The sequence below is a fragment of the Saccoglossus kowalevskii genome, chromosome 21, assembly GCF_978046115.1.
Source record: "Saccoglossus kowalevskii chromosome 21, keSacKowa6.1, whole genome shotgun sequence".
Classification (NCBI taxonomy): domain Eukaryota; kingdom Metazoa; phylum Hemichordata; class Enteropneusta; family Harrimaniidae; genus Saccoglossus; species Saccoglossus kowalevskii.
In genome coordinates this window covers 11,586,445-11,600,761 of record NC_140661.1, presented here as the reverse complement: position 1 = coordinate 11,600,761, position 14,317 = coordinate 11,586,445, and the positions used below count along the sequence as shown (strand labels likewise).

At 36.0% G+C, this 14,317-nt stretch overlaps 1 long non-coding RNA gene and 1 other non-coding gene across 2 annotated transcripts; one reads left to right on the top strand and one right to left on the bottom strand.

Moving 5' to 3' along the window:
- Positions 1 to 82: 82 nt before the first annotated feature.
- On the bottom strand, positions 83 to 164 carry TRNAL-AAG (transfer RNA leucine (anticodon AAG)). The gene has a single exon. It is a non-coding gene; the product is annotated as a tRNA-Leu (tRNA).
- Positions 165 to 7,742: 7,578 nt separating this feature from the next.
- LOC146729626 (uncharacterized) lies at positions 7,743 to 9,331 on the top strand. The gene is made up of 2 exons (XR_014928078.1): positions 7,743 to 7,828; positions 8,815 to 9,331. It is a non-coding gene; the product is annotated as an uncharacterized LOC146729626 (long non-coding RNA).
- The last annotated feature ends 4,986 nt before the right edge of the window (positions 9,332 to 14,317 follow it).

Genomic DNA, 14,317 nt, shown 5'->3' with positions numbered 1-14,317 from the left:
TCACGTCAAATTACGAGAAAAAGTCGTGATATTCGTGTAAATGCATTGTGATAACGTGTTGACTGTATGAAAAAAATTCATATGGCAGCGGTGGGATTCGAACCCACGCCATCGAAATGACTGGTGCCTTAAACCAGCGCCTTAGACCGCTCGGCCACGCTACCTGATGAACTTTATCTGTATATTTCAAGGTATCTACAATTATGCATAATTTATGTGCATACTGAATCGGTGACTTTACATTTTCAGGTAATTATGTGAAAATGATTATTAACATAAAACAGATTAGGACGATGTGAGCATAAGGGAATTCATTTTTGCTTGCGTAATGCGCCCTCTATCGCCGCTTAACGCCAGCATAGTTTCGTATGTGACCGACTCGATAACAATACTAGAGATACGGACACTGTACTTGTGTTGTTCATGTTACGTCTACCCAAAGGCATTAGAAAGAGATGTCTTTGGTCTGCCATATGTAAATACACCTATCTCCATTTGAAAATTTCGTTTTGAGAACTTTAGTCTGTGGTTATATCATTATTTAGGAACGACGTCAAAAGATCGATGTCGGATAAAAAACTTAATTCCTTTAGTTTTTTTTCCAAATCCCCCACCCCCACTGAAACTTATATATAAATATTGGTCATGACGTCAGACTACATTCACCATTAAATACAAATTGATAACCGGACAGTAGTATGACATAGCAGTCGGTGTCGGGTGGGTGTAAAAAGACTTTACAAATGCACCTCATTTGACGCACATATTTACACTCGGACCAAACCATTTCCTCGTCTTGGGTGTTTTTTATTCATTTTCTGTTATTTCTGTCCATGAGTTGACAACGAACTACAAATACTCCAAGATTTGTTTGACTTCATTAAAAAATAAAATCGTTTTTGTAGGATGGAAACTTTTTGAGGTCAACCACCCCCCTCCACCCCCAAACTAAAGCAAATAAGTTTTTTATCCGACATCGATCTTTTGACGTCGTCCCTTAGTAGTTTTCCTTCCGGGGGGGGGGGGGGCACTTAAAGTGAAAGTCAAGGCTAACAACATAATACTCCTCGATGGAAGAGCTCGGCAAATGTAAGAACATGCGATTTACAGTTTTTTCATATCACTTCTCATTCTCTAGATATTCAATTTTTCAACAATTTATGTAGACCGCCATCTTGATTCTTCAGCAAAGGATTGTGGGTAAAGCAGGACATCATAGAGTCTGTTGTCAGAAATTGAGAAAATGATTTCATCTATAACTTCAAAAGTTGAACTTTAAATTGGCTGAAAGTTTAGAACAGGGTAGCATACATGTACTGGTGCCAAACATGCTTATAAAATAGTTGTCATGGAAACAGAACTGAAAATATTTATTTTTATGTTTTTATACCAAATGCTCAAATTTCCTTATATTGTATACAATTTACCGATGTGAGTAGGTTATATAGGTGTCATATTACTTGTTGATCATAAAAAGTGGACAAAAAAGTGTCATTCTATATTTCACAACGAAAATAACGATTTTTATTTTTTTAAAGTTTTTGGCAATATCTTCACTTCATGTGTATTTGTAACATTCTAATTTACATTACTATAATCATATACAAGAGTTATATGCATAACGAAAATTTGAACTAATTCGCATCAGTAATTCCCATGTTATAGATGAAATCATTTTCTCAATTTCTTACAACAGACTCTGTGATGTCATACTTTACCCATGATCCTTTGCTTGAGTATCAAGATGGCTGACAACATAATACTGATGAAATGTTGAATATCTAGAGAATGAAAAGTGATATAAAAAAACTGTAAATTGCATTCTCCTACATTTGTGGAGCTTTTTCTTGGGGGGTCATTGTGTTGTTTGGCTTGACTTCCCCTTTAATGCAAATCGTATTATAGGAACGTGCCGCCCTTTGGGGTCTTAATTTTTTGCTGTTTGGGTCTAGAATCATGGGGGTATAGATTTGCTTGTCTTTTGGTCCAATATCAGTTTGCCAGTCTAGAATGGGGTATGTCTTTCCACTTTCCATGTATTTACTCGAGTTTTAGTATTTTTATTGGTTTTTTATTGGCATATTTTCACGTAGCGGATCGTCTTAACCGGGCACAGAAGTCTGTAACTTTAGACCATCATTTATCCCGTTAATGAGCCCCACAATGCAATGTGTTCAGTGTGTACGAAATCAGCGCATGCGTAGTGAAGTCATCAACATGGCGGGAATTGACGGTGTAGACATATTTTTACAGCGAGTTCTTGGATCAAGTGAGAGAATCTCAGAAATTATTGACAAGTTTAAACGTAATTTTACAAATGTTTACTTGAATTGCGTATTGTATATTCATTTTTATTGCTGTGGTGTTTGACATGACCCATCAGATTTGTAATTTCCTTTGGGGGCCTGGATCAAGGGACTGGATATTCGTCTGGTATAAAGTTTGGATGAAAACTACCCGGGGAAAACTGTTATTGATTTTTTCAATCGCAAATAATAATGATGTATAGACCGAGGGTATAGAGCCAATTTTGGCGCTTTTCCGTGACTTTTTTCGGATGGGGACCATTGTCTCGAGTCAAAGAACAGCTGACATAGTCGTAAAGTGGAAATGAAAATTTGCAATTTGTGTTCCAATAAAGATATTGAAAATGAATATCATTTCATAATAACTGGTTCCAGATACTAGACACAAAGGAATGACTTATTTGAAGCAGTGGAGAAAAAAAATATTGGGAATGAAAAGAAATTCATAATAATTCACAAACTATGTATGGAAATAAGACATAATAAGTGTTATAGTAGTACATGTTTTTTTGTCTTATAATAATAATAATATATTATTATTATATTATTATTATTATTGTAATTATTATTATTTAATTTTATTTACTTTGCTTAGTTCTAGGCCATTTTATAGATTATTTTTCTTGCCGTTTATATGTAACCCTGCTCAGACTAGCAAAGGAACTGACTGGTCACTTGACCTGTCTGCATAAAAACTTGCTTTACTCCAGTGTAATTGTTTTTCACTTCCTTCTCTCTTTTACTTCATGCTTTAAAGATATTTGATGTGTATTTATAATATTATAAATTTATAATATTAGCATATCTCCTGTATTTTAGACATATAAGCAAATGGAAATGTTAAATTCTGAAAATATTGTTTGTGAGCAAGTCTAATACTGATCATCTGCTGTTGGCTAAACATTGTGCTTTAATGACACTATCATACAGCCGTGCTGACTTCTATGTGCAGCAAACTAAATTGGCTGCTATAATATCCCAATTATTTTGATTTGATGAATACCATGCTGGTGACTTGTCTGATATCAAAATTACTGAAAAATAAAATACTATTTTTAAAATATTTAAATTCTGTTCATGATACCTGGTATGCCATATGGGCATTAAATTTAGTTCATCAAATTATCAAAGCTGTAGATATGATTCTAGCATGGCATTATGACAGTGGTACATTAAAGCTTTGTGTAGTGTACTACTTGATGTTGGGCCATAATAATAAACATAATCAGTAAACAACAAAAAAATATACTATAAATGTCCACTAAATAGTTGTTGACCTTGAGTTTACTGATTATTTCCTAGTTCTCTTTTCAGTCTCTGATCTCTTTGTCAAACAACTTTTTTGTGAATCAAATACTATTAAAATGCTGTGTGTTAAAAAGTAAGTGCACTCTATTTGTTCTTATTTTCCTTGGGTGATCATTCATTCATTCAGATTGATGAGTCTGGATGATGAGAAAATTCAACCTATAACTGAATAAATTTATTAAATGACAATTTGGTCTCTGATGGGATATACAAAATCACTATTTGGTCTATGATGGGGTCTGGGGTTTTATTTCCCGGCCGCACACCCGTACCAAAGTGAAAGGCCAGTGCCCGCCCCCGGGTTTTCCTTTCACGACGTTTATGCGCGGGAGTTTATGATCGATATTGCCAATCTCTCAGGCAGAGTTCTATTTCTTCGAATATATTCGGCGATCTAACCGCAAGGAAATATGGGAAGGAGAATGCGATATTGCGCCGACCTGATCATTTGCAAGACGCCGTACCCCCTCCCCCAATGCCCCAACAACTAATAAAGTGAAATAGATAGACGAGTTCACGTTATGTTCACGCTCGATTTTACGATTTTACAACCGGTCGTTTGACAGCCTGTTCGCCTCAGTTCTGGCAAGTTTAATGATTTTAATAGCTTCGTATGCGTAGTTGTCCATTTGTCGGTGCGGTGATGTCACGGTTCTCAAACCTTACAGGGGCCTTACGGATAGCACTAAGTTTATAGAGTTTTCTGAAGTCTGTTCTGGGTGTTCCCCAGGGTTTAATTTTAGGACTGCCTTTGTTTTTACTGTTTATTTATGACATGTCATTATATGTCATTTCCAAGAAAGGTATGTATGCTGATGATTCTACCAACCACACTTCAGCAAATTAAACAGTATCTGAATTAAATAGGCTATTAAATAACGATGTTGATTAAACCTACCACAAAATGATGCGATACAAATAAGATGGTCTAATGAAAAAAACGAACAAACTATTTTCAACGTCTCATTTCTCATGTTTGTTTATCTGACAGACATCTCAATATCTCAAACAGTAACACTATTAATTCGGCTACATGCGAGAAACTTATTGGAGTGATTGTTAACCTGAATTTAGACTGAAACGACCATGCCATAAAGGTCTGCAAAAACGATAATGCAAATCTTGCAAATAATACTTACCTGACCATTTATCGACCGGGACTTTTTTTTTATATATAAAATTAAAAGAATTGTATTTTTTTGAGGGCCAGAAGGCAATAAATGCAAACTCACCATGTGACGTTCGTAAAATAAAGTTTAATACTGAAGTAAATACATTTAGTAGGCATTAGAATGTCTAAAAATGTGGATTTCTCGGTGTTTCGCTTGCGATGTGACCATATCGCAATTAGTGTGACTATTCAATTTGCGTGTGGTCTTCATCGCATACTAGTATATCACACCTTTACAATGCCCTTATATGATAAATCCTTAGTAAAACTGTAGTATTACTTATGACTCAAACTGCAGTATTAGATCGACGTCACAAGACGGCAAGAATCATGGTCGCATGAGAACATTCTATTCTATTCTATTCTATTCTATTCTATTCTATTCTATTCTATTCTATTCTATTCTATTCTATTCTATTCTATTCTATTATGAAGATTATCGAAATCAAACCGAATAAAGTATCATGTCGATCTATAACCTCGATACTTACATGTTTATATAAGTAATACTTTAATTAGTAAATAATGCATGAAAAATTTGCAGCGTTGTTTTTTCACTGTTGCATAAATACTTACTGATAGGGAAGTAAAATGGCGATACACTGCATGTACAATATTTCGCGATAGGACAATGACGAGTATGCGCGAAATTGAACGATTAATCAGAATTGATGAATTATTGAAATGCTCCAACTATTCCATTACTAATAGGAATCGGGTTACTTGGGGCTTATGATAGTAACCTTAAGTTGCCTCCACCGACCCCTTGGGACAAACATCGCGTGGAAACCTATACATCAGCCGCTTAATTGGGGAGTCTTTAGCTGCATGGCATACGAGTGTATTCATAGACCTTAGAATGAGATTCTAAGGTCTATAGTGCAATACAATAAATGCGATTAATTTGTCGATATTTACTTAATGGGACCGGCGGATCCAGAAATTCGGTGAGGGGGCTGGGTTTGTCAATTGATTTGTCAATTTTCTATTTTGCGGCTGAAAGGGTGCGCGCCTCCCGCGTGATATTAAAAACTGTTCAAACCTATAAGAAAAAGATAAAATCAAGCCGTGTTTAATATGGCGGCCCTAAATATTGTGGATATCTCTGAATTAATCGCGTTTATTGTATTCCATTTGTACGCTAGTTGACTGTGGGTGAGTCCACCACAGACTCGAAGTGGTGGTCAGAGTCATTGGCCGCAATTCGCGGTCAGAGTCATTGACCGCAATTTATTCACTGATCAGACTAATCATGGTTCGCACAGATGTGTGTGCGTGTTTTACGCTGAGCTCAGTCATAACCCGGGGTATCACATTAAATCAACACAATGCTATTATGACGGAAACGTTAAGATGGTCTTTGTCATGTACTCCTGAATATGAAATATACATATATTCATATATGTATATGTAAATCCCAAGATGAAGGAAAAAACAACGACTTCCAAAATGTCGCATGTCACAAAGTAATTTTAAATATCGCAATAAATTATAATAAGATTTTAATAAGCGTGATTGAAGATTGTGATAACCGTTACGATAATTTAGGATTTTAATAATCGCGAATACGATGCATTAAATTGCACACATTACATAATCGTACCATTATAAAATTTGAAATGATTACTATTAATTAATTCAAACAAGAAGTCAGTAAAATTGTCACCTCGTCCAGTTTGACTAAATGGATGGTCCTTTACTGAACCTGCCGATAAACGTGATATCAGACACGACCTACCACTTTGTCTCAGTTTAATTTATAATAAGTTCACCTATGACCGTGAATAAATAATACGCAATGTGATCCACGATGTCTTGTATATTTAGCTCGTAGCCTTTGCTACTGTTATAATAAACAGTCTCATAAAATGATTTATCACCTCAGTTATCTGTGTGGTGACTGTCTTAATTGACCAATGAGAGTTCGAGGATTCCCACGATTATATTACGTAGTTATGATCACGCGACATTGGGTTTTTCTCCGTCCCTTCTCGAGACCAGAAGAAGCGTGCAATGAAGTTTCGAAGTTTAATGACCTTACCCTGGTACATGCTATGGAACGTAACATTTATCTCATAAATGTTACATGTCGTAGAAATCGATGCACTGAATCGAGATTAATTTGCATCAACTGGTTATTAGTAATAAAAAACCGATTGAGTCGAGTTCATATTTTGCACTACTTAGCATGTTACTAAAGCAATGCATTATGGGATAACTATTATCACCCTGGAAACTCACCAAATTATATGTTAATTTTTTTGTTTGTATTTTCACAATATTTTAATTAATATTTCACAATATTAATATTATGTCACCGAGCAAAATTTTAAAGGGCGGCAGTCATCGTGCCGCATCCTGTTCGATATGGGACTCATAGCGACGTATACAACGCGTGTAAAATACATTGTTTATTTATATGAAATTCGAACACGCGCTATGCGACGACCACCGCGCTTTAAGATGTAAAGAAATAGCCCCACCATAGAAACCAGTGTCAAAACGACAATGCCATTTTCCACGTATTTGTATTTTTGGTATTATTTGGTATTTCCGGTACGAACTCATAATGATGAAAGTATGACGAACATGACATATAATCTTGAATTTGAAATACTTTAGTAACCTGTCGTGGCCTATATTATCATTTGCATCGTCTTCTGCAGTTTACATGTGAGTAAAACGTAAATTTAAATATAACTATTGATAAATGTTACTGGTGTGCTATGGTATAGTATAATTTACATCGACTGCCACCATAAGCGGAATACCTAAATTGATAAACTGTATTAACCCACTAGGTCCTAGAATCATTTGCATGGGCTGTCATTCTGTGTCATGTGAGCAAATATTAAATATTACGAGGTCGAGACAAAGCTACCTATATATCATCTCTGCGAGCTGTGAAGACGTGTCTTTTCAAATTACAGAAAAAATATTTCCTTTGACGTCATCATGACAGGAATTATGGCAACAAATCATGCAAGGATCTTATTGGTTATGATCTTCGTGTTCTCTTCGTTATGCTGGAAACTTACAGAAGGTGAGAGAACGTTGATTGCAATCATCTTTTTCAAATTTTTAAATGAGTGCGTGTAATATAACGATTCCCCTTTAAAAGAAGACACTCTGTAGTTATAAATATCACAAATTTGGCTGACATTATTCTGTGTTGAACGTAATTGTCAGTTAACTTCGATTTTAGATGGTATTAAACTTGATCGGAAAGTTGATCTACATAAAGCTAGATGAGCTAGTTGTCCGCCATTTTGTTCAAGACGTTGACCACAAGACAAATCACGCGCGAGCGTTAGGTTCTCAAGAGAAGTGGCGTCAAATACACTTCAGTCAGTCAGTCAGCCAGTCAGTCAGTCAGAGTCAGACAGTCAGACAGTCAGTCAGTCAGTCACTTGCATGTATAATCCTGGTCGACTGGTTGCTTTTTAAAGAAAAAGTTTAGTCTAGAAATTCTATATTTCTATTTTTTCACTTTATTATATTTATTGACGACAAGAACTTTTACCGCGGCTCGATTTTGGTGATCACCGCTAGTCAGCCTGCTCTACCCTCTCTCAGATCAGCTATATAGCGCGACATATACACACACGGTGTGGGTATTAATGCATACATAGTACCCAAGGCTTATAAACAACTTAATAAATCATTTTATATCTCTTATCAACAGTTATTTCTATTTGGCTATGCCATCCATCTCTGTAAATGTCCACATTTATTTATTTATGGGCCACAGGAATTTAGGTCTCTGTTATGATGAACCGAAAACGTACTAAAAACTTCCAAATACACAATCAAATGTAGTGATACGTAACAATAGATTTGTAAGATTGTTACGACTAAATATACACTGCTTATAGATGAAATGCCATCTTCAGTAAGAATAAGGTAATATATGGTGACTACTGACGCCTCCCACGTACTCACAGGTGCACTTTGGACAGATGGTCCAGATAGTAAGACACTTATACTGCTATAATAACTCGTTTATTCATTTGATTTATTTATTTACAGGCGCAGAAGACACTGTCTCTACCTCAAGCTGGGATGACCTGGATGTCAATTTAAAAATGGTAGTTGTCTCAACCGCTAGCTTCCTGGGGGTCCTTATACTGTGTTTTATTATATTTGTGTATGTGGTATATACCGCCAACCACACACAGATGGGACGAATGTATATGGAAGACGTGAAATAGAGAAACTTTTAACCATGGACTTGAATAAACTCTGAAATCATGGTGTACTGCATTTCTGAACAACAATGCAATGTTTATAAATTCGTTTTTATAATATCACTACTCAATTTCGTAAAATAGCTTTTTACTTATTTATAGTTAATTAAGCCAGTCTTGCCTGTCAACTTTATTATATCGTCTCAAAAGTGATTCGTCACTACAGGGCGCGATTTGATGGACATGTATATCAGAAATATTGGAACAATAACTGCAGCGCAATGATGGGATTTCACATTTTAATGTAACATATTTTCTCTGAACAAATGCAATAAACATTAAACCGGAAATGAAAGAAACGTCGATGTGTTTTATTATACTGTCAACCCCCACCCTCTAGCCTGACATGTAGGCCTGAGTAGTGCCCTCGCCGGCCGAACGGCATCAGACCTCGGGCGTGGAGCACCGCAGAGGGCGCAACTCACGCGACCTCGGCAGGCTATCCTCGGGGGGCGGACATCCGGGCATTTTCTACCGCCTGGCAACCCTCGCGGTGAAAACAAAGACCAAAAACTCGCAGAAAACGGTACTTTGCGATGGTTGTTGAGAGTCCCCTGAACAGTGTAACAAGATTAGCCCTACTTACGTGTGTAACATATATGAATTTGGTTGTTCAGGATTACTTCAAAGTTGAGTTTGTGTTGTTTTCTCGAGTTTTCACCGGCTCCACCGGCGTTCCACAGCAGCGCGCACAAAGTCTATAGAAATACGTGGTACAGTGGTACGCGTCTTTGCAACGTAGAACGTCCGTGACGGAGCACCGCTCCGAGGATTACCCGCCTTGAACTAGGTTCCTAGTGTGTGTCTTCGGCTTCCCTTGCCTTGAATCGAGCCTGCTGCCTCAACAATATTTGTTTGAAACATAGCGGGACACCGAACGACTAAATAAACTGTATATACAATTTAAAAACTTCGAGGAACGATTAAAAACAAGCCTCGTTTAGATTCAGTATATTCCGCGTGTTTTTGACATACTCATAGTTTAAGTGACAATATCGCCCTCACCGTCTAGATGTGAATACATTCTTCAGAATAAACAAGAGCTTACCAACAAAGATCAATAACAGCGTGCCCCGTTAACAAAATAGGACTTAAAATATAAAGATGAGAGCCATGAGCACGAAACACAGTCAAATATCAATATTTACAAGATACATTCATGGTCACGGCTCAATGCAATATTGACGGTTAGTGAGATGTGTTCTGTTGAATCCGCCCAATCACTAGACAATACTAATTCATTCCTGTACCCGTGTATTTCACTCAGCTTATGTACCTCTTTCTCAACGACGTAGCTACGTTACTTCCCTGAAACTCGTCAGAACCCATGGGGCGAGATCCAAAGTGATATAGAAAAGCCGTACGCTGCACTCCTCTTCAATTGAGGAGTCTTTCATCTGCCGATTATCGTGTTGTAAGCATATACTCTCCCTCCAAATTGAACAATAACTTATAAACGTATAAATATTAGTAATGTAATGTAATTAAAAAACAGGAAATTAAATTAATTAACTGTATCCTCCTGTCAAAGTTTAGTATGATTTGCATCGGCTACCACTCTGTACATGCGAGTAATAAAGTTGATAAACTGTGTTAACCTACAAGAACTTATCATCATTTGCATGGGCTGTCATAAGAGCAAATATTAAATATTACGAGGTCGAGACACAGGTACTCATATATCATCGCTGCGAGTTGTGAAGACGGGACTCACTCGTTCAAATTGCTGAAAAAAATTCCCTCCCTTTGCCGTCATCATGACTGGAATTATGGCAACACATCATGCAAGGATCTTATTGGTTATGATCTTCGTGTTCTCTTCGTTATGCTGGAAAGTTGCAGAAGGTAAGAAAACGCTGATACCGATAATCTCTTCAAATTTGTAAAGGAAATCGTGTACCAGCACGATTTCACATTAAGAAGAGACTCCGAGCAAATAGGTTTAACATTTTCAGTTGAACACGACTGTCTCTTTAGCTCCGACTTTAGACGGTATTAAACTTGAAAGAAAGTTAATATACGTAACGTACGATGAGCTAGCTGTATGTTGTTCAAGACACAAGACAAATCTCGTGAGATTTTATATCCCCAAGGGAAGGAACTAGTGATGTGATACACCATATTTAACTAAGTACTAGTAGTATTCAGTCCAGAATTGAATTAAATACAGGTACCATGTTGTGTTTTTGTTATACGAATGTTATAGAGAATCGCTATATGCAATCGATGTTATAAACATTAACATTTATTTTATATTAATAAATTGGTTAAGTTTTTACTGTATTCTAATTATTGACGGCGAGAACGTTTGCCGCGGGTAGATTTTGTGATCAGCGCTAGCTGAGTCAGCATGCCCTGTCTCCCCAGATCAGTTACTCGTATATAGCCCGACATGCGGTGTAGGTTTCAATGCATACCTAAGGCTTGTAAGAAAATTAATAAATCATTTTATATCTCTTATCAACAGTTATTTCTATTTGTCAATACCTCCCTCTATGTAAACTCCACATTTATTTATTTTGCCATTTTAATATAAGTTTCTGTTATAAACTTAATAAATTTAATCAGATTCATTTCTTGTAACAACAGACACAGTATGCAATGCTAACATAGTTATAAAGTGAAATACCATCTTCAGTAAGGCTAATATAATTTATCAAAATTAGTGACGCGTCACTCACTTACTCACTCACTCACTCACTCACTCACTCACTCACTCACTCACTTACTCACTCACCCACTCACTCACTCACCGACTCACTCACTCACTCACTCACTCAGTCGCCACTCCCTTACTCACTATCTCACTCACTCCGTTCATTCTTTTATTCAACCATTCGTTCGTTCACAAATCTGCCAGTTCGTTCATTTATTTATCTATTTAATTTATATAACAGGCGCAGGTGAGAGTAGCTCTATCCCGAATTGGGAAGACATCAACATCAACGTACAAATGGCGATTGTTTCAACCGCTTGCTTGCTAGGGGTTCTACTTTTATGCACCATTATATTTGTATATGTGCTATATACCGCCAACCACACACAGATGGGACGAATGTACATGGAAGACGTGAAATAGAGAAACTTTAACCATGGACTTGAATGAAGCCTGGTATCGTGGTGTATTAGACAACTGAATTACAATACAATGTTTATATATATAATTGATAAATTATTAGATCAACTAAATACTTTTCGTTCAGCATTTAATATTACCAGTTATGAGTTTATATACTGTTTTTTTTTTCACAATTTTCTCAATATGCTGTGTATTCTTTAAGTCACGCCCTCTACCGACAAAACGCTTCAGTGACGTAACTGGCTGTCAGAGACGCCATATTGTTTTGATATGTGGTTTTTCGAAAATAACAAAATAGTGTTTTTATAGATTTGATATATTGCAATTGACGAATGAGTTGCATTTAAACGATAATGTTTCCATTAACAGTCTTACAGAGGTAAATATTTCTCAAAGTTAAATAGAATTTATTTTGACTGATTCATTATTGATTAATTATTAATTTAATTCCAAGCGAAAATAAAATATTTTACAATACTTAGTTAAAAAAAAGTGTTTACTTATTTATATCATTTATTTATGGACCCTATGTTTATAGTAACGTTCGTCACAAAGGGTTCAATTTATTGAAAAATGAAATGAAAAATAAGTGGGAATGGCTTGGACGAAACATTGACATGTTTTAGCATATTGTCAGTTGTCACCTTGAACTAGGTTTCATGTCTTTGTCCTGCCCCGTCGGCTGACTGTGCACAGTATTCAAGTTTGTGAGTGCTGCCCTCAACGGTATAAGTTTGAAACTGGACACAGAAGGCAGAAAAAAAAAACTTTGTATGCAAATTAAAATCTACGTAAAACCATTTAAAACTAACCGTGTTTAGATTCAACATACTTTGGAACAGAAGCATGGCAACTGACGGCGAATTCCCTAGTGCGAGGTTATGCAGGAGTATCGATGTCAGTACTTATATGCGCCGCGATAACAAGATAGGATGCAAAGTATACATCTTACTTTTTATTTTTACTTTCGTTTTGTAATCGGCCTCAGGGTATGTACCCCGTTCTCAAGATTGAACTACGTCACCGTCCCCAAATACGTCTTATAAACGCTATTTTATTTCTCTGATATCCTGGAATGAAACGCATGCTGTTAATCAATAAACGACCATACTGCATATACTATCGTGAAATTCACCGTCACTAGCGTTTGAAACGTTTGCTTAATGTCAGTCCACTATATGGAGTTGGATAAGTACCGTGGCAGACATGAATTACCAAGCGAAAATTGAAATTTTCAAATATAAACTCTTGCACATATTCAACACCAGACAATGGAGGAAAGCGTCATAAGAAAGTGATACAAACGCACATCAAGTGGACATCAGATCAACCAAGAAAGACAATTTTTTGAAGTAATTGGCAGTAAAATTGGAGAACACCTGTGATGGGTGCTCATCAACCACTTTATTGCCAGTCGAATCAGCTTTTTATCGAATATTGTCTAGTTCAAACAAAACAAAAAATAATAAAAATTCTCACATAGTATATTCACTGATTTTCATTCAATTTAGAATGCGAATTTTAATATGTAAATTGTATTAAAAACATTATGTTAATTAACTGTTAATTTATTTTGCATTATGGGACATTCAGTATAGCGTAATGACTTTGAATTAACATGTTTTTTCCAGAGAGAAATCAATACACAGTGTCCAGTGATTCGATGTTTTTTAATTCCTTTTTTGAGTACATATGAATATGAAGTACATATATACATATGAAGAATCAAATACCCCTTTCAGGAAGTAAAATTCACACCTTTTCCTATAGAATTGTTTTAAACCATGTATAATTATGGATAATATTTTCATATTATGATAAAATCGGTGTTATGTTATATGTAAATTTCACTTGACTGCTAAGTAAATAAATCCTTTATTGAAGTTTCAAATTTGCACTGTAGAGAAATTAAATTGAATGCTCCATTTTTCTTCGTGATATAAGTCTGAATTACTCACTCGAAAGTGTGGGTTTAATCCACTGCTGTGATCGGAGTCGAATAAATTGCACGAGGGCGCCATTTTCTCGCAGTGTATGTTATGATATATTTTCTGCATCCATCTTACGGATGTACATTTCAGTATGAATTATTTTAACAACAGCACAGGAAATACAGTGAAGGACACAAACCTGGAGCTTTGCCTGTAAAGATGTTTTTACTACCAATATGTGAATAATGAATAGTGATTTGACCAGCAGCTAAAAA